Genomic DNA, 26,933 nt, shown 5'->3' on the forward strand with positions numbered 1-26,933 from the left:
AAAAAAAAAAAAAAACCCTTCGGAGAAGATAATATGAAAAACGAAAGGGAAAAAAAGGCACAATTTAGTTATGAATGTGACCCTTAAACACGTATGTAGCATGTGCGTGACGAACAAACAAACACATCTGTTTTTGTTCTTAAATGTTAAGACAACAAATGTCTTCAAATCATGCCACAAATTAATACAACATTCAATAAACTAAAACGCGTGACTGGCCAGACCACAGAACTTTCACCATAACTGGTTGTGCTTTTCACTTTCGATAATATTATAAACATTAAAATATATATAGATGGGCTTTTTTTTTATAGAACTTACCCCAGCCAAGGTTAACTATTCTTTGAACTTTAACATACAAAAATACATGCATCAGAGATCCTGTATATATTTTTAGGTTTAATACTCTGAAATTTTTTGTTTTTTTTTTATCCCTACATCTGTTCGTCTGCGTTTTTGATGATTGTAGACGATTGACGAAAAAAAGTTTCGATTTTTCATTAACACATAGGCAGACCAAGTTCACAAAAATCGGTCGTGATCTATGAACAATGGCCGAGAATTCGAAAGATAAAACTTATAAAATAGACAAAATCTTAAATACTTACATACACACACGCACACACATACACAGAGAGGCATGGGGGAAAAACAAAAAACTCAATAGGTACAGCATTGACTAGGATGATGCAAAAAAGAGTCTCCTTATCGAACCGATAGCTGGAGAAAGGGAAAATATAACTGCGTTTTCGTATTTTCTTTCGCCATGCGAACCAATTTTTCCAATAGCTGTCAAAGTAATTTTGCAGATAAGCATTTATAATTCTTCTTTATTTTGTATTGGTAGATGTTCTCCTACTAAGGGCGCCATTAAAGTCGTTGAGTTACCTACGGCATGTCAAACTTATTATATCTCATCATATTGAGTATGATAATCTTATTGCAAATAATTCATAGCATAACTAATAAGCGACACGTAAAGATCGTCTTTGTCTTTGTCATCAGTTGTTTTCGTATGTAATGAAAGTGTTTTAATAATAATTTTCGTAAGAAAACAGAAAAGACTTACTTGAGCGTGAGCAGAGCGATAAGAGAGGACAATATGACAAATGTCAATAGTTTTTTGTCAATTCAAAGCAAACACCCTTAAGCGCTTTAGTTCTAAAGTAATTGTTTACATGTATTTGCGGTAAAATTCAATTAATTTGCTTAACAAAAACTTTGAGTTTGATTTTCACTCTCCCTCGCTCTCTCTCTCTTGTAACGAAACGAAAACTTTCTCAAGTAGTTTTATTATATGAAAATTTAATTATGCTTAAAAGGAAATTTTGTTGCAAAATAAGTTAACAAATTCACAAAAATAACATATGATAACTGAAAATCATTGGATTACGTCTATATGTAAAAGTTTCTTTTTCTATTTTCTCCTGTAAAACCACTTCATGTTTTATTCAAACGAATTGCTATACACCGAAGTAGTAGCCATGGTAGTGGTATCGGTATCGGTAGTAGTAATGCTAGTAGTAGTAGCAGTAGTAGTAGTAGTAGTAGTAGTATTAGTAGTAGTAGTAGTAGTAGTAGTAGTAGTAGTAGTAACAACAACAGCAGCAGTTTAGCAAAATAACGATTGCTCTTCAACCTTTCTTTGGGATTTGATCTAAAGTAATGTTGTTGCGGTTTTAAAAGTATCATGATCCTTGTTCAAGTATAAGTACACATATATACAACGGTTATAACGGTACATAATCCCTTGGCATAACACTTGAGATTTTAATTCTGTCAGAACTATGCAAAAAAAGCATGACTCAATTTTTTTTTTTTTTTTTTTTTTTTTTTTTTTGTTTCCACACTTGAACTCTTCGTTGGAAGCAAAAAAAAAATAAATAAATAAATAAAAAAGCAAAAAAAAAAAACAAAATCTCATAAAAATTGGTCATTTGTTTTGTATATGGTATATACTTCCTATGAATACTTATGTGCACATGTGCGGGTATGTGAGTAGCAAATTATTTTTTTGTTTATATTATGATTGCTTACGGTTCCCTAGGGTGTCATTGCATGAGTCCTTTACATCACTTAACACACACCAAAAATGAATTTTCTGGTTTTTGGCTCCCTTCTCCTCTCACTATCTTTCACGGTCTCTATCGTTCAATATGAATCCATTTCTTTTTGTGACTTTTGTAAAAGATTTTCGCTTCAAGGATCAACGACCATAGACTTTGTTTGGTCCTTTGCAAAATTCTTAAGTGACCACATTATGGCTTAAGACAAATTATATAATTTTATTAGTTCAATTTATTAAAATGTTTTATGCACCATATCGACCAGTCAGTCTGGCTTTGTTTTTTTGGTTAATATTCAGTAATATTCTTAAAGTTTCGTTTGCATTCTGGGCAACGTTTTTCTAATTAAATGAATTTTTAATATTCTCATGGATAACAAAGATATTTAAAAAAAAAAAAAAAAAACTATTTCAATGAAAAAGCTAAAGGGTGAATAAATATTTACTAAGAAGACTAATAACGATGGCCGTAAATATATAAAGATATGTATTTATATATATATATAATAAATGTATAATAAATTGAAAAAATATATCCGGTTTAATATAGCGGACACTAAATAAGAAATCCGGTCAATATGTTGCTAATCATACGATAATTGAAGCTTCTTTGCCACAAAATATAATATATATCCTATATATATATATATATATATATATATATATATATATCAAGTCGATATCGCACCTTCACTTATTTTAAATGTTTTTATACCCTCCAAGCAATACCCAGAATGACTCTTGCGGATAACCCCTATGTATTAAGCATTTTCGGATTCGATTTAACGACTAGTGATACCTAATTTATTCAATGTATTGGAACGAATTCTTCGCACGGTTTTGAACATTCCCTAAAAAAATGTCTCAAAGCGTCTTTAAACGCATAATGGCGCTACATCTGCTCATGCAAGAAAATTAATTTTGCATACAATGTATCACAATTCTCAGCGCATAGTTCTTACATTTCAGTTACCGCCTTATGATAAAGTTTCCTACAGAATTTTATGAAAATTTTTCAAAAAAAGAATCAAACAAAAATCGACTACAAAGTCCATTAAATTGAATTAACCAATCACTATAGGCCTGCGCATTTCGTTATATTGTTACAAAGTCAGAGTTGAAATCTAGTTTATGCGTTAGAGACGCGTTTGCCAGTTTGAAAACATAGTCTCGAGTTTAGGTAGCCGAGTCGAGGAAGAGTTCATTTTGCTTGTAGTTATAATGAGTGCTTGGTTGCTAAAGGCATAGCACGTATCTATGTCCTTCGCTTTTCTCATTTCTTTCCAAGAATAAGGGACATCTCTTGTGTGTTTGGTCGTAGGATAAAAAAAGCAAATCTAATTTTAAATACATTTAGGTAATGGCAAGTTCTCAGTTTTGCCAAAAAATCTTCCCTAAATCATTTTTGAAAAGGTAGGGGAATAAAAGGAAATTGTAAAGAGAAGATGTGCAGTTTAACTCCGGCTATGTATATATTATTTTCAACAATTTTTACGGCCACTTTGCATGAAAGCCCTTTGCGGGAAAATGGCAAAGAAAAATATTGTTTCGATGAATGGATGAGAAATTTGGTCGAGATATGAGACCATCTTCCAAATTTGTCCTCACAAGAAATAAGCTTCAAGTCTGTTGCGATAAAAAGTGGTTAAGAATAGTGATTTGACATAAAAGTCCTATATAGTGGGCTATATACTGAACTGCATTTCAACTATCACTTTTTATTCGTTCTACGTAAACATTCTTATGGAAAATAAGTTTTTATATGCGAATAGGAACGAATTTTTGTCATATTATGACGCAATTAGACAAAGTGCAATCAATTTGTTGATAAAAAAAAATATTAATTATATTAGATGTAGCCCTTGTCGATTTATGTTTCAAGTCCTCGTTCACTTTGGATTTTTACAAAAAAACACTTTTTTTTTTTTTTATATTAAATTTTTAGCTTTGGAATGTGGTCGACGGCTTGTTGTTGTAGGTATTTAATGATCGATTATATCTGTATCGTGACTATATGCTTCTAAGTTGTTGTGAGTTCACATGTATATTAACAATTTAAAGTCTGACCGATAGGATGGTAGTAGAACATGGCTTAATTGACTTTGATTTTGTTCTAATCAAAACTATATGAATACGTTGAGTATAGTTGAGTAAACAGCAAGTGAAGATAACCTTGAAGAGTGTAAGGTAAGAACAAAAGATTCGAATTTGCTCAAGACAAAACTCATTTAGAGACTTATGGGAAAGCACTAGTAGATAGTCGACCGAAATTAATTTTAGTACTCTGCATAGGTGTGTGCTGCAGACGCAGTGAATGGAACAATTGTTGGATACCGAATTTATATCTTCTCGGCTACGCAAGTAATCTTATATTTATTTCATGCTGACATTGGATTAAAGCGAGCTCTTTCATTGTGCCGTTACTTCACATTCTTTTACAATTGCTGCTATGTTGTTTTAGGAAATTGTTTTCAAGAACCCTCGTCTATATGGGCGCCTTTAGTCAGAGATTTAGGTAAGAAAGCTTAGACTGAAATACTTTATGCTTATCATTAATTGCTGCATTTCCGTGCATATGCTGCTAAGTACGATATTTGATTGCGAGATAAAGTAAAGGTCAACATATATATATATATATATACATATATATATACATAGTATGTAGTATGTATTTGATAAAGTGTTTATTATATATATGCAATTAGGTAACATTGTCTGGATAAGTGTTCGAAATTAGGAACCATATGTACACAATCCGTTTTAATTTTTTGTTTTTATTGCCGTGACCATGAAAAGCTAGTTAGGGTCCGCAGAATGGGTGGTGTATATTCGATGAGTAAGTGCTCTGCTATTATTATTCGAGCAATCACTATAGCTAGCGGTTGCAAGTCAACTGTAAATCAAAAATATTGTCTACCACACTGAGCATTGGACGCTGGTATACCGACTTGATAGTCGCGCTTCTTATCTTCTAGGCGGCACTATGTCTATGCGTATGGATCGATGATTCTGAGCACATTGTACCGCCGATTTAACTTTAGTTTTAAAACTAATCTAGTGAGAGTGATGAGAATAAATTTGAGACCAAATCTGTATCTTCTAGAGATGGTCGGAAGAGCTAAGACGATCTCACTAGTATTTCATGGATAAAAACTTGATAAAATAATTAATAATAGAAAGAAATGTGTTGTGTTTTCCAATCACAATAAAGTCAAATGCGTCATAAACAATTTTTGTTTTTTTTCATTGCACGCGTGATATGTATGTATAAAATATAAGAAATTGGCCCTTGTTCTATTACTTTAGCCGCAACATGGTTAAAGCAAAAATGAATGTATGCTTAGTCAAGTTTAACGGCTTAGCTCACTTTATAGTGAAAAAATCGATTAACCCACATAAGTGTCAAATTTAAACGTGACATTGTCGACAGTTGACAAGCAAGCTAACCTTGAACAATTTGTTTCGGTAATCGCCATAACTGTCACACACGAGTATTAGAAGATAAAAAAATAAATAAATAATAAATAAATAACGTTACAAAAACCAATAAAAACATAAGGTAAATAATATTTGACAAGTTAAACAACACGCTTACAAACGTAGAGAAAACAATTGGAGACAAGTATCACATTCGGTTCGAATCGAATATTTGGTACCCACCACAAACTAAAACCGAAAGAAGTTAGTGATCAAAGCGTTGCGATTCTTAACTAACATGAATACTATCCATCTTTCTAAACCCCATAATATTGCCTGCACTCTCTCTTAGAAAACGGATCGAACGTAAAATGCATCTGACGCTTTCGTTTTTTCCGAAATTCCGGATCTTGATAGCTTAGAGCTTGATGTTTGTGTCGTATAAGCTTGAGATATTTGCAACTTGTCGCTGGCAGCAGACGCATGTCACTTAGCCGCATTTAAGGCACTGCATCTTTCCTTATTTTAAATGGGAGTAAGCCATAAACAGCCATAGCTACGGAAATGATTAATTTGCCTTGGGATGAAAGCGCAGTCAACTATGGAACAATCGGAAAATAGTTTGCGAGATGAACTTTCTGGAGCTTCGTTTACTGGGATTGGCAAGGAATCAGCCGCTATGAATTTCTGAACCCTAGGGCTTGATGAAACTATTGCACCAGAACAACATCAAGCCCAACTATTTAAGCCAAGTGAGGTGTTTGAGGAAAAGCAGCCATTTATCCGCAAAGGAGTCGGAAAAGTGATTTTGTTTCATGATAAATGTTCGCTTACGTCCATCCGTCTCTAGCAAAAGCAATCCAGGAGGTTATCTTCAGCTTGGTTAAGGAACTTTTCAGATTCAAGTCATTCTGTAGCAATGCAGATTGATGCACAATTGCTTTCAAAATGATTCGTTTTTCCAAGCAAATACGTTTCTCCGAAAACTTTATTATAAATTGGTTTTATTCAAAATTAAATTTGAAAAACACTTGATCCACAGCTTTGCTTAAACTAAGCACTTCATCAAAGTATTAAATTCAAAGTATGCCAGACCTTCACAATTTCATTTACGACCATGTCATGCAACATCGATGCAACAATATATAACCTAATTAGACGTTGGATTTTTTAATAATTGTAAGATCAACCTGTTGATAATGAAGAGAAGTAATTTAAGAGTACGTTTTTATTTATTTGTTTATTTATTTATTTATTTTTTTTTTTTTTTTGAAAAAAGCTTCCCGAACATTATTGTGCGAATCGTTCTGTCAAGACTAAAGAAGTTGATAAATTGCTTACAGTTTTCGTACCGACCACGAAAGGTACTTAATAAGCGTAAATTTCTATATTTTCGAGCTTAGCTTGGTTAGTATTCAAAAACAAAAGCATATTGCAACACAAAAACGATGTTCAATTTTGAATATATGTTTTTTCCACAACTAACAGTACGTGTTTGTATGTGTAGCTAAGATACTCCCTTGGCAGAGTTACTAAAGACCCTTTAACCACAACGTTTGCATACTGTCTGGCATATTCGTCCGATTTTGTAATCGGTGTTGAGAAATTGAAATCAAAATGCAGACAGACTATGATCCACGAATGAAAAATAATCAGTATTACGGGTAGATCCACAATTGTTGTTTTTTTTTTTTTTTGTTTATTTTTTCAATGTGACGCGACAAAAGCATTAAACAAATATTTTGGATCGGTTGTGTTGTTTTAGATGAAATTCTCGTTTCGAAAGGGCGAGCCATCTCTTCGAAATACGGTTTTTTAATCGATATGCCATCGTTACAAGATATGACTTTTTATAGAGCAAGGTAGAGTGTTGAATTGATCGTTTTGACCGGTTTTAATAAGCTTAGTGCACCACAGGTGATTCAAAGCCTTTAAAGTCACACCCTAAAAAGATTAAAAAATTTTTCAACGCTATGCTATTAGCTGAAATTAAAATTTGTAACGGATACTCAATAACACTACGAATGCCACTTACTCTGCCGTTGCCTGCAGTTCGGCAAAATGAATGACAACAATAACAAAAGATTTATTTCTTATGAATTTTTAAATGTCAAAGAGAACAAATTTTTATGGTCGTCTAGTTTCAATAATTAAAGCTAATACGCGCTATAGAAATGCAAAACAAAACAAAAATGTAAATAAAATGATTATGAAAAGAAAAAAAAAAAAAAAAAAAAAGAGAAAAAAAAAATCAAAATAGAATCGATTTTTAAATAAAGCGATCTTTTTTGACATGTAGCGAAAGCAGTCTTTTCTCATATTAAGCATTAACGCAGGCAAAGAGAAGATTTTCCCATATTTACCATTTAACCTGCTTTTTATATATATTCGCCACATATATCGTCTGCCTTCCTGTATACATTTCGCTTACATTCTACGAACTGCTAACAATTTTATGCCATTTTAACATAAACATATTTACAAATTATGATCAGACAAATTTTTCTTAGACGCCAACGGAAAATAAGTTGCAAAAAAAAAAAAAAATAAAATAAAATTAGAAATCAAAATCCTTTTCTGTTATTGTTGTTGTTGTTTTTATTGTTCTATTAAAAAAATTATTGTGCTTAACACACACTCCGTAGAAACCAGACCAGACCGCCCACATCGTTAACACACTCCAAACGTTCGAAAGTAAATACGCGACAAATTCAAATAAACAAACTGTCAAAAAATTTTACTCCGTTACCCATACACACTCATACTCATTCGCCAATTTTGTTAGCGAGTTTATGCTGCGTTCGCTTGTTGCTATTATGAAAACTTGAGGGGGCCCCACAAGATATTTGACAATGAGTTTACATGCGTATAACGTATAGCGTATAGCGTATTAGACATGTATGCGTGCAGAATGTAAACATTAACTGACAGTTGAATTGTGACATATCGTGTTTACATTTTAGTTTACAATAAATAATTTGAAAATTTTGAAAAAATTCTTTTAAAATAAATCAAAGGGAAAAACATGTAAAATAATTGCAGACACTCGGCTTAAACCGAATACCGAATGCCGCCTGCTATCCCCTACACCTATGCAGATATATATAGGATTTTAAGATATATAATATACTTACCATAAGATTTGTTTTTTTTTTTTTTTTTTTTTTATTTTTTTTAAAAAAATTATTTCGGCCAAGCATTCTCCATATACTCCCACAACAACAAAAAAAAAAAAAAAAGAAGAAGAAAAGTATGTTAGAAACTCAACGCCGAGAAGCTTAATTTCTCAGAAGGGCACAGTATCTCTTCTCTCTAGTGACATGATATGGAACAATGCTCATAAGTAGATTTGAATTTTTTCATATCGTTTACTGACTTGATTATGTAAGGTTGCCGTGACCACGAAGCGAATTTTCATAAAAACCTCATACAATATGCAAATGCGCTTGAAAAAAATTCTATTTCATAATAAAAGAGAAGAAGAATTTGTACAAATTAAGACAATTAGAAGCAAAGAGTACAAATATCACAATAAACGATGCTAAAGCCCATGAATATGGTTAGGGGAAGGGTCGTTTTTGAGCACCAGGTTGACGCATATTGATGTTTAGCAGCAACTCCTACCGATTTACTCCTGTTTGCGCCTAGGGTTTTTTGCTTTTCAATCTCATTCAGGCGATGAATCGCCTCTATGCGTAAAATCGTGACGGTAAGCAAAAATCGGGCAAAACTAAAGATATATAAGAAAAAATAGTGGTCGCAGTCGCAGTGAGAAAGCATTATTATTTCGATCTGGCAAGCCTGCCATTTGTTCTTATATCTCAATATTTGAAATAGATTGAATAAATAGGGAAATGTATTATTATTATTAATTTCGCCAGAGAAATAAATTCTAAGATTAAACTCGTAAAGCACTAGCATCTAAAGGGTATCGGCTTTTAGTAAAAACTCTACCGCACTTGAGATTCAAACCCACGACCATTGACTTGCTAGTCGAGATTCCTCGCCTTCGGCCACGCAACCGGCGGGGAAATGTAGAAAGAAATAGTTACTCTCAAGTTTATATATTCAGATTCGATTCCTCACACAGTAGGCTTTATTTTGCAAAAAGTAATTATTAAGAAACCATTACGAAGAATATTGTTTTCTTTTTTTTGTTTTTTTGTTAGTACGTAGTTGGCTTCGCTCCATTAAATTGTATCTTCACAAATATAATAATAATTTACATAAAAAGAAAAATATATATATATATATATGTGTGTGTGTGTGTACGATTAAATGAAGAAAATATTTTTGTGTTTTTCTTCCTTTTTTTTTTTTTTTTTGATTTTGTTACATATTAACTACGGTCCAACTTTAATAATTACTTGTATTGAAGAGAATTGAATGCATTCTTATTAATGAATAAATAACAAGGGAATATAAATAACATTATCGAGAGAGAAGGCACTTCTTAATAATTCAATTATTGTTAATCAATTTCGTCTATGATTTGTACATACAGGTATTGGCTCAATTAATAGCAAACATTTGCCTAACTAACTAAATTATTTGATTTCTTCTTTCAGATCGGAACAGTTGAAAGATAAAATATTAGTATAAATATTATTAGCCAGGCATTTTCTAAGTAAACCTTAATTTTTGAAAATCTGAATTTGAAAATTTTTATCTTCGGATCGCGAAGCTCAACTTGACGTTTGAACTGAGATAGCCAAGAACGCAATCAAAGGAGTAAAGCGGATAAGCGATCGGGAAAAAACTACCACTAACTGCATAGCAGGATAAATAAGCAAAAAAAAAAAAAAAAACAGGAGAAACGAATACGTTCCAATTGTGTTAAAATCCAATTTAAGTATGTGATGGCTACGATTTGAATTTTTAGATGTTGCAAATAGCAAGATAAAGCCAATTATCTCTTAAATAACAACAACAACAACAACAACAGCAGCAGCAGCAGCAGCAGCAGCTTGACAATCGTCGTCATTGCATTACTGTAACGGTCATTGATTTATGTCATCATCGGCTGTCAACTTAAATCAACAATTGGAGCATATAGAATGACAAAAAGTGAAAGAAAGCCTTATTTTGCTATTTAAAAAAAAAAAAAAAAAAAAAAAAAAAAAAAATCATAGATAAGCTGCCTTGCCTTGCCTTGCCTTGCCTTGCCTGAAATACATGTACGAAATGAGAACAAGAAAATCTCGTTTCGTTTGACAATTAAAAAATAATAAAAAAAAAAGAAGAAAAGTATAGCTTAAGCTGAATTTTTAATACCCATCACTATTACCCACTATTAAAACTGTTAAGAAATGTGTTAATAAGAACGAATCAGTTAAGGAGTACGTAGATTGGCTTGCATTGAATATTGATACCAATAAAATGAACTTGAAATACATTACATTAACATCTTTATACCGTTTATGGCTTCACAAAGAAAGAGATAATGAGTATACCATGTGTCTGCATGTGCGCACATATGTGTATGTGTGTGTATATATATATATATATATATATATATATATATATATGTGTGTGTGTGTGTGTGTGTGGTTATGAATAAAATACGCGTTTATAACAATTTCTCAATTGTTGTTTTATCCCTAATCCCGAAATTTAAATCGGGAAGCAAATGCAAGATATGACCCAAATTCATATGACATTATAGCAATTTAACAGTACTCGCTCACCATTAAATACCCGTGCACGCTATGCGTGTAATAAAAAAACCAGACTAAGAATATAAAACAAATCAGCTTGACGTGAAAATGTTCCGGTCTTGGACACATTCACTCTGAAATGAGAAATTCCCGTAACGTTGTACCGAATTTTCTTCTTAAAGCTTTCAATTGCCCGTAAATTATATTGTTTTCGGCTTGCCATCCTTTAAAAACCTCGATAGACGGCTAAGCAATGGTAACAAGTGCGTTAATTTTATCCTGTCCGGCAATAATTGTATGATGTCGTTGTTGTACGTGTCACGCCTTCATATTATTAAAGTTGTGATCCATTAAAATATCATAAGGAAGCCATTTAATATTCAAGAGTGCTGTGTACCGCACCTTGCTTACGAGGCCAGAAGCGGAAGCGTTTGAGTTATATTGAAACTATTAAGGATGCGGCAGTACATGGGTCATAAAAATCGCATTGCAATTCGCCCAAGAAATCAAGATCTCTCAGCTATTCGTGGAGATGCGGTTAACAATAAACTGAAGACTATCAAGTGCAAAAGATAAGTGTAAAGATACCTAAGATATCTTATAGACCAGATGCAGCAAAGGCAATGACACGACCTTCTTTGGCTTGCAGGCGTTCAAAAATTTCTCTTAGGTGCATCTTCCGGAAATGTGCTTTCATTCATTTCATTGGCACATTTTGCAAAAGTCTTGCTTAATGCAGCTTGCATGCTTCCTCCAAATACGAGAGTATTAAAAATCGCGGTGCAGGCATATTAAAGCGATCATTCTACAGTATATGTCACGCACTGCTTAGCTAAATCAATATCAACTTCACGTTGTGTTTTCTTCCTTCTAGCTATGGTTGATTGTAACGCATGCAAGCGATGTTATCAGAATGCAACCCCCACTTCATCTGTTATTCAAAAACGAATTCCCCTCTGTCCACCGATCGGAGAGCGAAGAGCAATTTTCGATTGCGTAATTGTCCACAGCGTTCTATCGTGTCGCAACGCGTCTTCAACTTTTGTCGCCAAGTCGCCTATTATGCAAAAGCACCTTAAACTTCCTTGTCGTTGTTGTGCGAAACAAGCAAAACAACGTTTAATAGACGTCGCGAAAGTAATCGTCACTCAATCGTGAGGGCGTTTGAAAATGAATTTTAATGAAACTTTAAACAGAAACGAATCACATCAAGTAATATCAATTTATTGGAGAGCATGCAGACTCGTCAGGCACGGTTAGCTTGCAGTGAAGCAATCTGCCGCACTCTTCTATTTCAGCGTCCATGTTTTTACATCTTCCGAATTTCCGCAATGCCTGTAAAAGTCAAGAAGGAATGCGGTTTCACATTGGAATCGCATCATACGTTCTCCGGTCGCGATTAAACGCACTTGATCTCTGGAAAAGCTTGCTTTTTCATATATATATATATTGACTTTTGTGCAGTGCAATAACGTCTAATTGGACGATCTTAAAATGAATAATATGGCCAGTTGATGATGTTCTTCCAAATATTTGATTACTTAAACAAATTGTTTTTTTTCTTTTCAAATGTTTTTTTTTTTTCCCCTCCTATTATTAGATTGCATCGAAGTAACACATGTATCGTTCTTGATTTGAATACTTTTGTATGAAATTGAAATTTTCTTTATCTCTTTCACTTTTTTTTTTTTGTTTTGTAAGAGAGATTTTTAAAGACTTACCCAATTCTTTATCAAAAAAAATTCTTCAATTCTATTGAACTTATAGAGTAGTTGTACTCAGTGTTTTCTTTGCTTTATCTTTTTCTCCTATTCTTGTTGTTCCTTTTTGTCTCCTTTCGAATCACAAAAACGGCCTTACACATTGCTCGGAGGTAAACAGAAAGTTGAAAGAAATTTCTTCTCTTAACTAATATGTAACTTTATGATGGATTTAGCATAGCTGCTGGGCTTTAACTTATTAACTGGTTACGATTTTGCTGCAGGCCTCGCAAGCCCATAATGAAATGTAATATATTTCGCTTTGGTAGTTATATAAATATCATCTGAGAAACAAAAAAAAAAAAAAAAAAAAAAAAAAAAAAACAAAAACAAAATTCAAACAGATTGATTGATGACAGTTTATTATAAGATTATAAAGCGTTGTATTTATTCTGCGCAGAATTGCGATATGTACACCGAAAATGATAAGAAATGCCGGCACAAGCTGGCTTATGAAACTTTGGCGCGTAAACTACATAAAGAACACAGCGCACAAAAGGCAAAATTAATGTCACGCTAAAGTAATTTATAATAATTTTTATATTCTTGTTATATATTATTTTTGCTTCTTTATTTCTTGCTGCATATCTCTTAAAAAGACGCAATTGTTATAAGTTTCCGAAAGATTAAAAAAAACATATATATAAAAAAATAAATAAATAAAAAAATGAATAAAAAAAAAATAAATAACTGCCAACAATAACTTGACAATGTTGTCGCCCAGTTGTTTGCAACAATAAGTTCTTAAGGTTTAAATATAAAAAAAAAAAAAAAAAAAAAAAAAAAAAATCACAAAAATTTCTATAAACTTCTTTTGTATCAAAAAAAATAAAAATAAATAAATAAATAAATAAATAAAGAAAAAAATACACACACACAAACACCCACACATATAAACACCTTAACGCACACAAGACCCAGCGATAAGATATCTTCGGTTATTGTTACTCGTTTGTTGCCTAGTACTGGGGGGTCTCTTGTGTCTCTCCGTTTGCATTGCTTAGAGTTACTTAAATATTTAGTTACACTTTCCATAATATATTCTTTTTAAAGACGCTACTGGGGCAGGGCCGATAGATAGAGCTTCTTTATTTTTCACGTTTTATGTTGTTGCTTCCGTTGATGTTGATGTTAATGTTGATGTTGTTGTCGTTATTGTTATTGTTATTGTTATTGTTGTTGTTTTACAACAAAATTCTGGTAATTTTCAATTCAGTTGCACTAATTGAATTTTGCGCTTCAGCTGAAAAGTTATTGCGCTTCATCTCAAAAACATGCAGCATAACTAAACGCGGGTAACGTACAAATACATGCATAACGCAATATACATAAACTGTGTAAAGAGGGACGATTTTCATAAAGATAATGTAAAAACATGATTTTAAACACGACATTAGCATTTAACTAATAGCACTTTAAAGCTCTTTATAAGAAACATAAGAAGAAAATGAACAGCACATGCATCTTAGAGAGGGGCAGGCAGGCAGGCAGGCAGGCAGGCAGGCAGGCAGGCAGGCAAGCAAGCGGACAGCCAGAGATTGTTTCTCTCTCTCTCTCTCTCTCAAACTCTATCTCTATCTCTATCTCTATCTCTCCCTTTAATAGCTTGGCCAATATTATCTGGTATCTGGTGGTATCACACGGATTCCCCCATAAGAATATCAATTTGATTCTTCTCTAAAGTTAACGTAAAAGAAAGGATTCCATTGTAATGCTTTTTTTTTTTACTTTATATTATTTTATTTATTTATTTATTTTTATTTATTTATTTATTTATTTATTTAATTTTTTTTTTTATGTTTTCTTCATTCAGTTTTATAAAGTTTTAAATATCAGTTTCGTTTTCAGTTCAATTCAGTTGAGTTCTCTTAGCGAGCTCCACTGCTCAGCTCAGCTCAGCTCTGCTCAGCTCAGTTATCTATTGGTTGCCATCTGTCCTTGCTTGCGCCAGTCATTCCATCATCTATACAATTTGCTAATCTATCTAAGCGCTCTTCTCTTTTGTCTATCTATCTATCTGTCTGATTGTCTGTCTCGGGCTAAAACGTACATCCTTTCAAGCATTTTATACGCTGAGCTATTGCGTTGTTGTTTGTTGTTTGATCATGACCGCTCTTTTTAAAATGTTTCCTTTGCTTTTTGTTTTTTTTTTGTTTTTTTTTTTCCTTGTTGTTTCTCTTGCTCACTGAAGTTAATTGTGTGAGATTTTACTACAGTAGCGTCTCAAGAAAGCGTTGAAACAAATTACTTTCGATACAATCTTTTTGTATTACTCCCGGTGCTGCTACCGCCATCACCACCGCCAACTTTTGGTTGGTGGTCCATATTAACATTTTGCTGCCTGTCGCTTATTATGAACCGACACTTTTTCTGAATTTTTTTTTTATTCCTTTTTTACTTTTATTTCATTTTATTATCACTGCTTGCGCTCTGCTGTTACTGTAGCTGTTATTGTTGGTATTATTGCTTTTGTTGTTGTGGTCGTTGTTGTCGTTATTGGTGTTGTTTATAGATAGTGTAATTTGAAACTTTTTGCCAATTTTTATTTATTTATTTATTTATATTTTTTTTTTTTTTTTTTGTTACTTTTCGCTGCCGTTTTATTGTTTTTCTCAGTTGGTTACTTATATATTTTTTTTTTTTTTTGCAAATTGCAGGTCTCCAAGCTTTTTGGTTGGCTATTAGCTGTTGGCTTTGGTGGGTGCGTTATTGCTGCTAAGATTTTGCTTCACTTTTGCTTTTATTTCCCGTTGATATTTAATATGGATCGTGCTAGTGTTATAATGCAAGCATTTAATTCCTCAACATGATACAGTTTAAGATAATTGCCAATGAAAGAAAGAGAAAAAACAAAAAAAAACCTAAAATACGAACCACTACCTATACTGATGCCATTTTGCTCCTTTCTTCCCCGACTAACGAAATTATAAGCTAAATTTAATGTTTTGATTTCAATTCTAAATTTAAAACACACACACACACACCTACACACACACACACACCTACACACACGCACAAGTTCACGTTATTATTATGCATAGTTTTTTCTATTACAGAAAAGTGAAAACTAGGTCGTGAATGCATTGCGAATAAATATTTTAAAAATTCCGAAAACCTTATCGAATCGTTACGATGGCTTATCGAATTCTAAACAAATGTGAGATTTGCATACCTGTTAGACCGAGTCTTTACTGCTCTCCACCTCCATTTCCATCTCCATCTCCATCACCAAGCGTTATACGAATAATGTCACTATTCCTTTGTCAATTGTCTTGCCTACCATTTAAGGTTCAAGTTATTTTCCACATTTAACATGACAGATAGCTTTCGTAATTAGCTATCTATTAGTCATGTTACTATCTACTATACATTTAAAGTTTGTTTTTTTGCAAGTTTTATGAACAGTCCAACAACAGACGATAGTCAGATAGATGAATGGAATCGAATTGCAATCTTAGACAATTCAAGAATGTCTACATTTTCCGGTACCTGTAGAGGGTTTTACTTATTTTCTGTTTTGATAAAAAGTACAAATAGGAAAAGGAATCTAATAGAGCCCTAGACTATGTGGAGTGGATATAAATAAAAATGGACGAAGACTAGGAATATTAATACATTTCACGCCTAATAGATACATGAAAGTGCCAAGACGTTTTATTTGTGTTTGCCGCTCAATTGACGGAACTGTCGGAGGGACATGTATGAAATTTCCAGTTGCTGCGTATATATAAAAAGCAACTCTAATAAAGTTACAGCCAAGTCAAACTAAATTCAGGTTGTAAATTTAACTATCACATTGTAACTGAAGGTTAAATAAAACAATATAACTTTAAAATGGACTAATGGACTGTGATGTGCATCATAAGACGTTTGACATCGTGACCATGACAACAAATTGGCAACACACGGGTATTAGAAGGATTTGATTTTATGATATGTAAGGGATCCAATAAAAAGGTTAAATTATAACGAGTGGCCTGAGATTTTTTACAAACGACTCATAATTGAATTTACTGAACACGAAGCTTCTTAATGGATGAATAGACCGAATTTAAGTTCATTTCACCATCTATGAACTATCCTAAGTATATAAAATATAGATCGACGTTTCTCAAGCGAAGATAAACATCTAAGTAATAATTTTGAAATGAAACTAACGATGAAATATGCTTCCCCTTTTAAGGAAAGGAACGGTTTTAGGTTGCCTGCGGAACAATTATTATTGCTTCCAAACGGCTGCCTTGACAGACACCAGACTTAATTGCCAATTCTATCGTATGAAAGGAGTCTTCCACGATTTTATATGCTTAAGCAGTACACAAACTGTAAAGAGAAAGCAGACGAAGGCGCTTCAATACATTTCAAGTAGTTTCCTCCAAATATCTTTTGAGACAATACCCTGGACCGCAATGACAAGATTAGGATCAAAATACTAAATCGTGAGACTCTTTTCCATTCTACTAACCGGGCCTTCCTCTACATTCTCCGTCCCTTATCGGCATCGAAATTTTAAAGACCTAAGCAAGGATCAGAATTGGATGGTCAAAGGGTTTATCAAAAAAAAGCAACACGAATGAAGCAACGATGGATAAATCGAGTATCGTTCAAGCATCACAAAATGTCTGAACAGTGAACGGCTAGAAGCATTAAGGGAACAAGCATGCAAGTAGTTATGCCTCCTCTGAGAAAAAGGAATGATCGATGAATAATTATATATAACCAGTGGAATAGACGAATGAACCAACACGCACACATTATTAGGCACTGATTCAAAGCGGAGTATATGGAATTTGTGAAACGATTTCAGCACTTTCTTAACCAGGGTTAATTACCTTTCATTTGTAAAAATTCCTTATACACGATAATGCTTCTTAAGAAACATGCAATATCTGTACAGTACAGGAAGACAACAAGTATAAGTAATTGGGTAATAAGCACATAATAAAGTGGAGTTACGTTCAAAAATAAGCTTAAGTCAGATCATTAGTAAACAGTATGAATACTACAATCGACCAATAGGTTTGTCTGTGACAAAATGTAACCGTCTAAGCAAAAGCTTGCATTTATCAAGATTACGTCAATTTAAAGGGAAAGCAATGAATTCTTAATTAGCGTAACGCTTTCCTTCTACTACTGCCACAGAGGTTGCCTTAAAAGTCTAAGGAATTAACCATAACTCGATTTGGATGAGACTTTTTATTATTTGCATACAAGAAAAGTTCACAAAGCCCATCGATCCTAGTTAGGAGTAAGAAAATAAATTGAAATATATCTGCAAAACAGAGGAATCGGCATCTAGGCAGCAAATTATCTGCAAATACTTTTTCCTTCTGTTTTTGCTAGAAAGCTCTACTTCCACTATCCCACAAATCCCGTTACAATTGGCGACTTTGCCTTCTTGTTAAGGATATTTTTGCTGTTGTTACACACTATCGCATCCATCTATTTTGGCTTGCGGCTATTTTGTGACCTGTGAGGTTATAAAACTAAACATACGTCCCCGTTGATATGTACACAGAAAATCAGAAAAATTACATATATAAAAAAAAAGGCTTTAAAAAAAAAGTTACATTCAACTTCAGGTATTCGTTGCTTATGTAAAAAGTGTCTTATAGCTAAAATCAAGCTAATAATCTTAGTTGCTTTTGCCATAAATGATGAAATGTGTTGTTCACCTTAGTCGGGTGCTGTACGTAAGTGGCGTACGAGTAAAGAAGAATTGTAGAGACGGCGAGTTAAAGCATTATCTAAGCTCAGCAAAGCATAATACTGAGTATTACATATTGTATGATGCAATTAACATATTCCTCTACCTGAATGGTAAATAGAAAGTAAAATTGAAAATAATTTTCTAATTTCATATAAGCAAATAAACAGTTTGCCCTCAAGATAGCAACGTGTAGCTTTGTATCGGTTCGCAGATCATAGTGACGTCGCCCAGCTCACATCGCTGACGACTGTGACGACTCTGTCGACTACAATTACTGACTGTCGCTCTTTTTCTCTGGCTTTACTTGTCATTGAATTGCATTCGACTCTAATGGAATATATTCATATATTAAATTGATTTTATTGACAGCAGCAGTAAAATAGCTTTTACTTTGCCTGACGACATGTTGACGATGTTATACTTGAATGTTTTTCGATTGTTTGTGTATTATGCACATAAAAAAATAGTTGTAAATTTTTTGTTTTTTCTTAATATTATTAATATTCAGCGACAGTGGGTTGAAACAAAGAAAATAGAATAAAGAAAAGAATAAAAAAAAAAAATTAATTTTATTACTAAGCACAACTTGAGTTCACTTACCTTCTTCACATCACTCCGTTTGTCTTTGAACGGGTCATCAATGAATGAACTAAGTATTGTTTGAAAATTTGCAAATTACATCCAACTGATATTGGACTTATTAGTGTAATCGCTTGATAGAAGAAGTATGCCTAACCTCCACTAGTGGTACCTGAATGTAGCGTCCTCTCTGAACTGGCACCGGCTAAAATGATCTCATTAACGTTAATTCTCTTATCAATTCGCTAACTACTTTCTTATCAATGGAAATCGGTTTTCGGGAACACGGTAAGATCTTAAGGCCTCCGCAATAAATTAATTTCATCTTGTTTCTACAAATTCCACTGAGATCAGTATAAGGTAGAGTAGGCTGCTTATTAGGTATTAATTAAAGAGACCTCGATTTGCTGAATACAGCCAGAAAGAAATATTTTTCGTCTCGATTTTTTCATCATCATCGCTAACATCTTATCTCTTATATATCGATAAAGTTTTCCGGAGATTTATGATTCATTCTAAAGTCGAAAGTAAATACGCTATGTATGGATATTGATTGTAGTTGCTTTCCGTGCTCTCCCTAAGACCATAATTTGCTTCGTCTTTAGCAAGGCCCGAGATAGTCGGTAAGATGACTTCTATCAGACGATTTCGCAAAGATAAATTTCTATCGCAATCGAAGCATGATATTCCATTAATTTTATTCCATTTCTTTTGCAATCAATAAAATATCAATAAAACAATTTGGGTCGATTTCCATATGTTCGCCCATGCAATCGGTTGCCTTCAGTTTTCTCAAAGTTCGGCACAATGAAGCCCAGAAAAGCTACGCATCACAAATATAGTTTTAATTTCAGATCAAATTTAAGATTAGATCATATTCTCCAACAACAAAGTATTTAGATTGTTTTGAATGTTTTTTATAAAAATATTCGGTTTCGTATATGCAACAAATAATTTTTATTTCACTCTTTCACGTAGTGAAATTGTGAATTTGTAAGGCATCACTGTATGAACATTCAAAGCATCGGGAATGAAATCTGGCGTAAATGATGAAAAGCTAATTAAGGTCTTGAAATCTTGAGTATTCAAGCTGTGCGTGAGTTCTTGTAACCAAGATCGCTAACTCGTCGGTGTTTGTTTTCCTTCTTCTAAGCCATTGAAGGTACAATTATGACATATGCAGTTTTCCCGCAAAATTGGAAATTTGAGCAGTAGTTCAAGATTCATCCTATGTCGTTTTGGGAGCACGATAATTGAAATTTTAGAGCGTTTTTCTTGATCAATTCGTACCGACTCTCTTCAAGGCGATTAAAATTTGCTACAGTGTTGAAGGTAAGGAACGTGAGGTCATAATAATGCGTGCGAAAGCTTGCACTTCACGACAAGTCACTTGACGATCTTGACGATGATCAGATTGTCCAGAACATTGATTTCGAATGGTCTTTTCCTAGCTCATTCAAGGGATCGCCTATGCTTATGTTCACTGAGCGGCTGTTAGTAGGAGAAGAAAATTTTCTCATGTATTCGAAATTTTCGAACTCTCCTAAAAGGGGAGAAAGAATTTGCAAAATACACCTCTACACAGGATATAATCATTATATCGAAAACCTACTCTAATACAAAGCAACAATTTTCAGCAATCGAAACAGTTTTTAACGACTTGGAATAGTATCGATTAAGATGCCCAAGTGAACGGGAAAAGTGTTTATCTGAATGAAAAAGCCGTATAGTGAAGTAAGGATATATTGTATGAAAAGTGAAACAAGCAGTGGATCGAGTGCCCTGCACCTATTTCGAATATTAACCTATTCGTGCTTTGAGGAAATTCAATGGATTTCAATTTGACACTATTTTCCAAGTATTTGCTCCACTTTCGCTTGTTATGTGACGCTAAGATGGGTAACATAAATATTGAATATTAATTAAAAATAGCGAAACGTGTTGAATATATATGTATATATAAATTACAATAATACAAACGAACAACTATGTATGCATAGTCACCATCAGCTATCAAGACATTTGAGTAAAGCAATAAAATATGGCATTTTTTCATCAAAAAAACATAAAAAAAAAAAAGCAGCAACTAATTGCAGCTCGCAACACAGTCCTTGCTCATACGAAATTTTATAAAGTACGGGAATTCTTCAATACGTTGCTTTTCTTTTCTTTTCCTTTCTTTTTTTTATTTCTTCTTTTGGTTTGAAATTTTTCTAATTGAAGACATCAACACTTGTGTATTGAAGTTAATTTTAGGGAAATTTTAAACTGACAGAGAGATGCATGCGTGCACGTATATGCCTATATACGCCAACTAGATTAACCAAAAAAAAACAAAAAAAAAAAAGGAGGGGGGAGACAACAATTTGTGCTATGTTGAAAGCTAAGCAACAGCAGTGACAGACAGACAAGCATTTAAAAAATTGTTTATAATGCCATAAGGTGAATGAATATGGAGAAGAGACAGACAGACAGGCAGACAAATAGACAGACAGACAGACAGACAGACAGACGGACGGACATACGGACATACTGACGAATGAATGAATAGATTGGAATGGATTCTCTACTAGTTGTGATGGATGCACATTTTAACCGCGTGCCAAATGTGCATACAAAACATAAAATGATGTGTTGCTGTAACGAGGTGACAAATCATAACAAAACACAGACACGATGTATATGTGCTCGGGTTAAAATTGTGCGTCTGCAATGTTGCTTTGGGGCAAGGTTCTTTTTCATTTTTGTTTTTCTTTCTTCGAACGGGTGTTGATGGCGGTAGCGGGAGTGGGAGCGGGCTTCTTTCCATATATCTAGAAAATAGGATAAAAAGTATTACGCTCGGCTAATGAAGACAATGCAGCATAAAAATTGAATCAATGATGTATTGGCCTGCTCTAGGCTCAATATTTTTTAGATAACTTATTCGAATAAATGTAATAGATGCAAATGTGACACTAGCATACGCATGTTTTTTCTTACCGCTACTAACACTAACATGGTAGGTTGTCGTCAAATGCAGTTTTGTTGTTTACATCTGAACATTGAAAATTTCTTACAATAAACTCGGAACACATCATATTATCGTTTTGTCAACAACGTCAGCATGTCATGTGATGTGTGTGTGTGTGTGTGTGTGTGTGTGTGAACACGAGCTTTTATGTTTATGCTTATGGCAGCATATAACATAAGCATCCCTACCGTCGCTAACATTCTAAATTTGAATTATTGCTTGAATTTTTATTGATTTCCAGCCGACCGACCTCAACACGATCTCGCATTGTTTACACAAATTGTGATGATGATGAACAACAAATAAAAGATAATGAAAATAACAACAACATCATCGATAAGGAGAAGAAGAAATTCATTTGTAAATTTACGACAGAATTTTAATAGCGATTTTTTATATTCGTTCCCTTACAAGCATTACAAGCGCGACATTGTACACATGAACATGATGTGTAAACTGGATTAACTGTATTTGACGTGTTTTTGTCCAAAAATTTTATTAATGTCATAAATCTGTTTAAAATGCAGTTTCTTCTTGCCCCCCTTTCCTTGCTCTTGCAATGATGCAACCGTTTACACATATGTCCCTCTGTCCCCGTCTGTCCATCAGTTTATTCAGTCTGTTTATTTGCCTTTTATGTGCGTTTGTGCGGTTGTTTTGGTGACTTTTTTTTCTGTTTTTTTTTTGCCTCTCTTTTCTCAAAATTTTAATGTATTTTCTTTTCTCCATTGCAGCCCCATTAAGTTTACATTTGAAATTAATTATCTTTTGAAGATTATTCTGTTGTTGTTCGTAGTCATTTAATAGTTTGTTGATTTGTGCACATCTCCCCCCACTCCCTATATATGCATAAGTATGCACGATCTACGCGTTGGTGGCATTTCTGCTGTTGTCGTTCGAATACCTTTCGCTGTTGCTGTTGAAAGTTATTGCGTGTTCGTTAATCGTTAATCGTATCTGTTTTTCTTGTTTTGTTTTTCCTTAAATTTGTTTATGTAATAAAACAATTAAAACGACATTTATTGATGAATTTCAGAATGGGTGGTCCAGGTGTTTTTTCCAAACAGTTTACAATTTAAGCGATCGATGTGCACGACTGTTTGGAATTTTTGAAGAAATTTTAAAACTTTTTCAAAAATGCTTTGAAATAATTTCCACCAAAAAAAAAAAAACAACATGAACTTGTCTAAATAAAGTTATTTGCCAGAAGTAATCAATTCTATCAATGTTCTTTTTCATAAGAATGATTTGCGATTAACTTTACTTAGACGTTAAAGGGAAAACGGATCGCATTATACTCTCTATTGCTTTATGAAACCAAACGTACATATTCAAATAATAAATAATAGCTTAAGATACCCACCATTGTGAATATATAAAACCATTTTAGAATTCGTGCCCCCGTTGAGCTATCATGCAATAATATTATCTCAGCAGAAAGTTAAAAATTTGTCGCTTGACTTAACATTAAACGTGAACTTACCAACTTTTATTCTCGCATGATAGTATTTTCTTTTCCAATACGATTTTCTTTCCCGATACGATGTAATTTCTTCTTAAGCGCCTGCCACGAATGTTAAATTAAAATTCACCTGTTGACCGACTTAATCAGATCATCAGATGATGACGACTTTTCCGAAGACAACTCAACGAACTTTTAAGAAAAATTCATCGTAATTATTACATGTTTGCCATATCAGAGTTTTATCGATAAAAGGAAGAATTCTGAAACGAAGAGTTAGACTGAGTACTATCCTTACCTATACTTACTTTCATAAGGTATATTTCATTTACCATATGTTGTGTAGCGCATTCCAATATCCATAAATACGATCAAATCATTGACCTACACATCTATGTATATACCTACAGATATGTATACATATATTGTGAAGTTGATATATTAATGATTTCCGTCTGTTAAAATTACAATCATATCGTTTGTCTAAAACGCAGTCTTAATTATTTCTCATCACTTCGATCAGACTTCGTTCGAAAATCGAAAAAATCAATTAAAAATGACTAACATTTCCCCTTATTCCTAAATTATAGAAATAAAGTTTAAGGGCTACAAAGGTCCAAGTTGCGTCATCTGACATCTGACAAATGGAATTGATTTTATAACAACAAAAAGTACCTTCTTACAAAGTATCGATTAGATTCATCGTCTTTGTCACACACAATTTTCGAACTCTGTAATATCGGGAAAGCGTGGCTGTTTTTCTCCAGTTCGGTAGGATATGGATGGAAAATGTTTATCATGTGTCGATTATTGTTTATAAATAATGAACAAAAGTGCAGAAAGAAGAGAATTTTCCGGTTTATATTGCATTACAGGCGCGACTTTTGACCGATTTTCCCATTTCCAATACCAACTAGTCTGCAAGAATCTTCCATGTCCTTGCACAAATTTGGCCTTGACATTTCAATATTTGCGACGGAGAGAATGTTTTCTGCAGATAGGTGAATGTGCTGACAGACGGACAGAAAGACGGGTGGACAGATGGATGGGCGTGAACGAAGAGACGAACAGTTGGACAGGCTTAAACTGTTTTAGAATTTGATAGCTTTTTTAAGAACATATACAAACTTCTAAGGTCATCCTTCCGGATGTTGATTTCGTTTTGACAAAAAGATTCGATGCAGTTGAATACTCCTATTGATTTCCTTGCTGCTGTCAACTTCCTCTAGCTATTGGTTGGTTCATCTTCTTTTTTACGTTCGTTGCTGCTGCAGAAGCTGTACGCTTGTAAGACTCAGATAGATCAGCGGCAGTACGACCTTTTGTGGTACTTTATCCTTAAACGTTACGTTAAATATCTTTATTTAAAAAAAAAAAAAAAATGCATTTGCGAAACTTTGAAAATAGACGACTTGTCTTTTAAACAAGAAATGCTTCAAAAGTCTTTGAACACTGTACAATTCCTTAATATGCATAATATTAAATAGTTCGCTGAGATAAACTAAAAAATAAGTCCTTCTTACAGAGCTATTCAAATTTCATTTATGGATGATCCAAATTTTACAAGAGTTTTCGGAACTACTTTGCTTTAAGTATCTTGGGCGGGAGTGAAACGAAGAACTTTATGCTAATCGGAGAATAATATTTTCATTGCAAATCTTTCATTCCTATGTACGAAGAGTACATGTTCTTGTTATGCCGATCGGTGGTTATGCGAATTTAGCAAATCGTCATTCGTCGAGTGATCCATCCGGAAATATTAGATCGATAGTTTTTCTCTTGCAAACATCTACTGATGTCTTTCAATTTGTTTTAGGTTTTTATGGACTTGAATGTACTCTACGAAATATAATTTGGTCTACGTACCACACACGTTAGTGCATTTGCAAAAATATTGCAAAAATGTTCAGCTTGATCTAGCTCTCGGCTATTTTACATACTCTAAAGCTAATATAAAGAGCTTTCGTCTTCTTTTTTTTTTTTGTTTTTTTTTTTTTGAGCGACACAAGAATGGTCAACGCTGAAATAATAAAATGTTGTAAAGCAATCACGTTATAGAAATGTATCACGATCGGAATATGGATTCCATTCTTGAACTTATAAACCGTACGTTTTTTATTTTTTCCTCTTTTTTTAAATTTAAAACCATGCTTGACGTCTCTTACAAAATTATCATCCACCGATTATAATTAATACAAAAAGAAAAGAAAAGAAAAAAAAGAAAAGAAAAATGAAAAGAAAAATGAAAAGAAGAACTCCACATTGCTTCTGTTAATCTGTCTTGACTTCCAGTTATACTCTATATGGGTTCAGCTAATCATTTAGCGCACGTGTTTGCTACGTTGCTAAGTTGTTCTAAGCTCTTGAGTAAGTAATCTGGTGTTTTGTTTTTTTTATTTCGAATGATCGAAACTCTAATTTGTTTATATTCCGACTGTCATTCAATTTTGTTATCAATTTAATGACTAAATTTAACATGAAACGGAAGTTCATTAAACTCTCTCTAGTGTATCTGCTCTCAATTACGAAGAGGAAGTTGACAATTTCATTTACATACAGCAATGAAAATCGATGATGATGAACGTACAAGTGCTGCTTCATTACATTGCATTTCAAGATTAGAAGATGAACACATAATGCACAACAGAAGCTGCCGTTCATTGATGCCATACAGACAGGCAGTTTATATAAAAATTTGAAAAATTCAACAACTTGCATTAAATCATGTATGTATACATTCAAAATTGTTATATAATTAAAAAAAAAAAAATTACATTTACTTTCCATATAAATACATTTTTAAATTTTAAATCTATTCATAAGAAATTTTCTCCCTAAATACAATTATGATGACTTTATGTATGAAAAGTTTTACATGGATTTGTACAACAACAAAGCGAAGCTCTGTGTGAATACTGTTGCCCTGCAAACTACGTATGTATTCGTATGTGCAAACAAGCTTTTCATTTATAGTTTTATGATGAGGTTGAAAATGTTGTTGTTAACGCGGTAAATGAAAAAAGTTTTCAGTCGAATTTTTTACTCCTTTTTATTCGGATGGGCTTTGCGGTTCATGTTTTTTAGCCAAAATTATGCGGTCTTTGAAGTGGGCGACATTCAAAAGTTCTTCGGTTTTTATTATTATTATTACGTTTTTTTTTTTTTTTTTTTTTGTTGTCTTTTTTTTAAAATACATATATTTATTGGGTTGTCGAAGAAGCGATGACGCCTGCTTGCGTAACTTAACGAATTAATTTATTGCATTTTCGA

General features: G+C 33.2%; 1 long non-coding RNA gene across 1 annotated transcript in view; it reads left to right on the forward strand.

Annotated features, from left to right (window-relative positions):
* The window catches only part of LOC119638897, a 222,355-nt gene extending 206,531 nt beyond the window's left edge, over window positions 1-15,824 (forward strand). Inside the window, exon 4 of the long non-coding RNA XR_005247506.1 lies at window positions 15,557-15,824. This is a non-coding gene — a long non-coding RNA (uncharacterized LOC119638897). The remainder of the gene's footprint in view (window positions 1-15,556) is intronic.
* The last annotated feature ends 11,109 nt before the right edge of the window (window positions 15,825-26,933 follow it).

Source organism: Glossina fuscipes, unplaced genomic scaffold (assembly GCF_014805625.2).
Source record: "Glossina fuscipes isolate IAEA_lab_2018 unplaced genomic scaffold, Yale_Gfus_2 0, whole genome shotgun sequence".
NCBI lineage: Eukaryota > Metazoa > Arthropoda > Insecta > Diptera > Glossinidae > Glossina > Glossina fuscipes.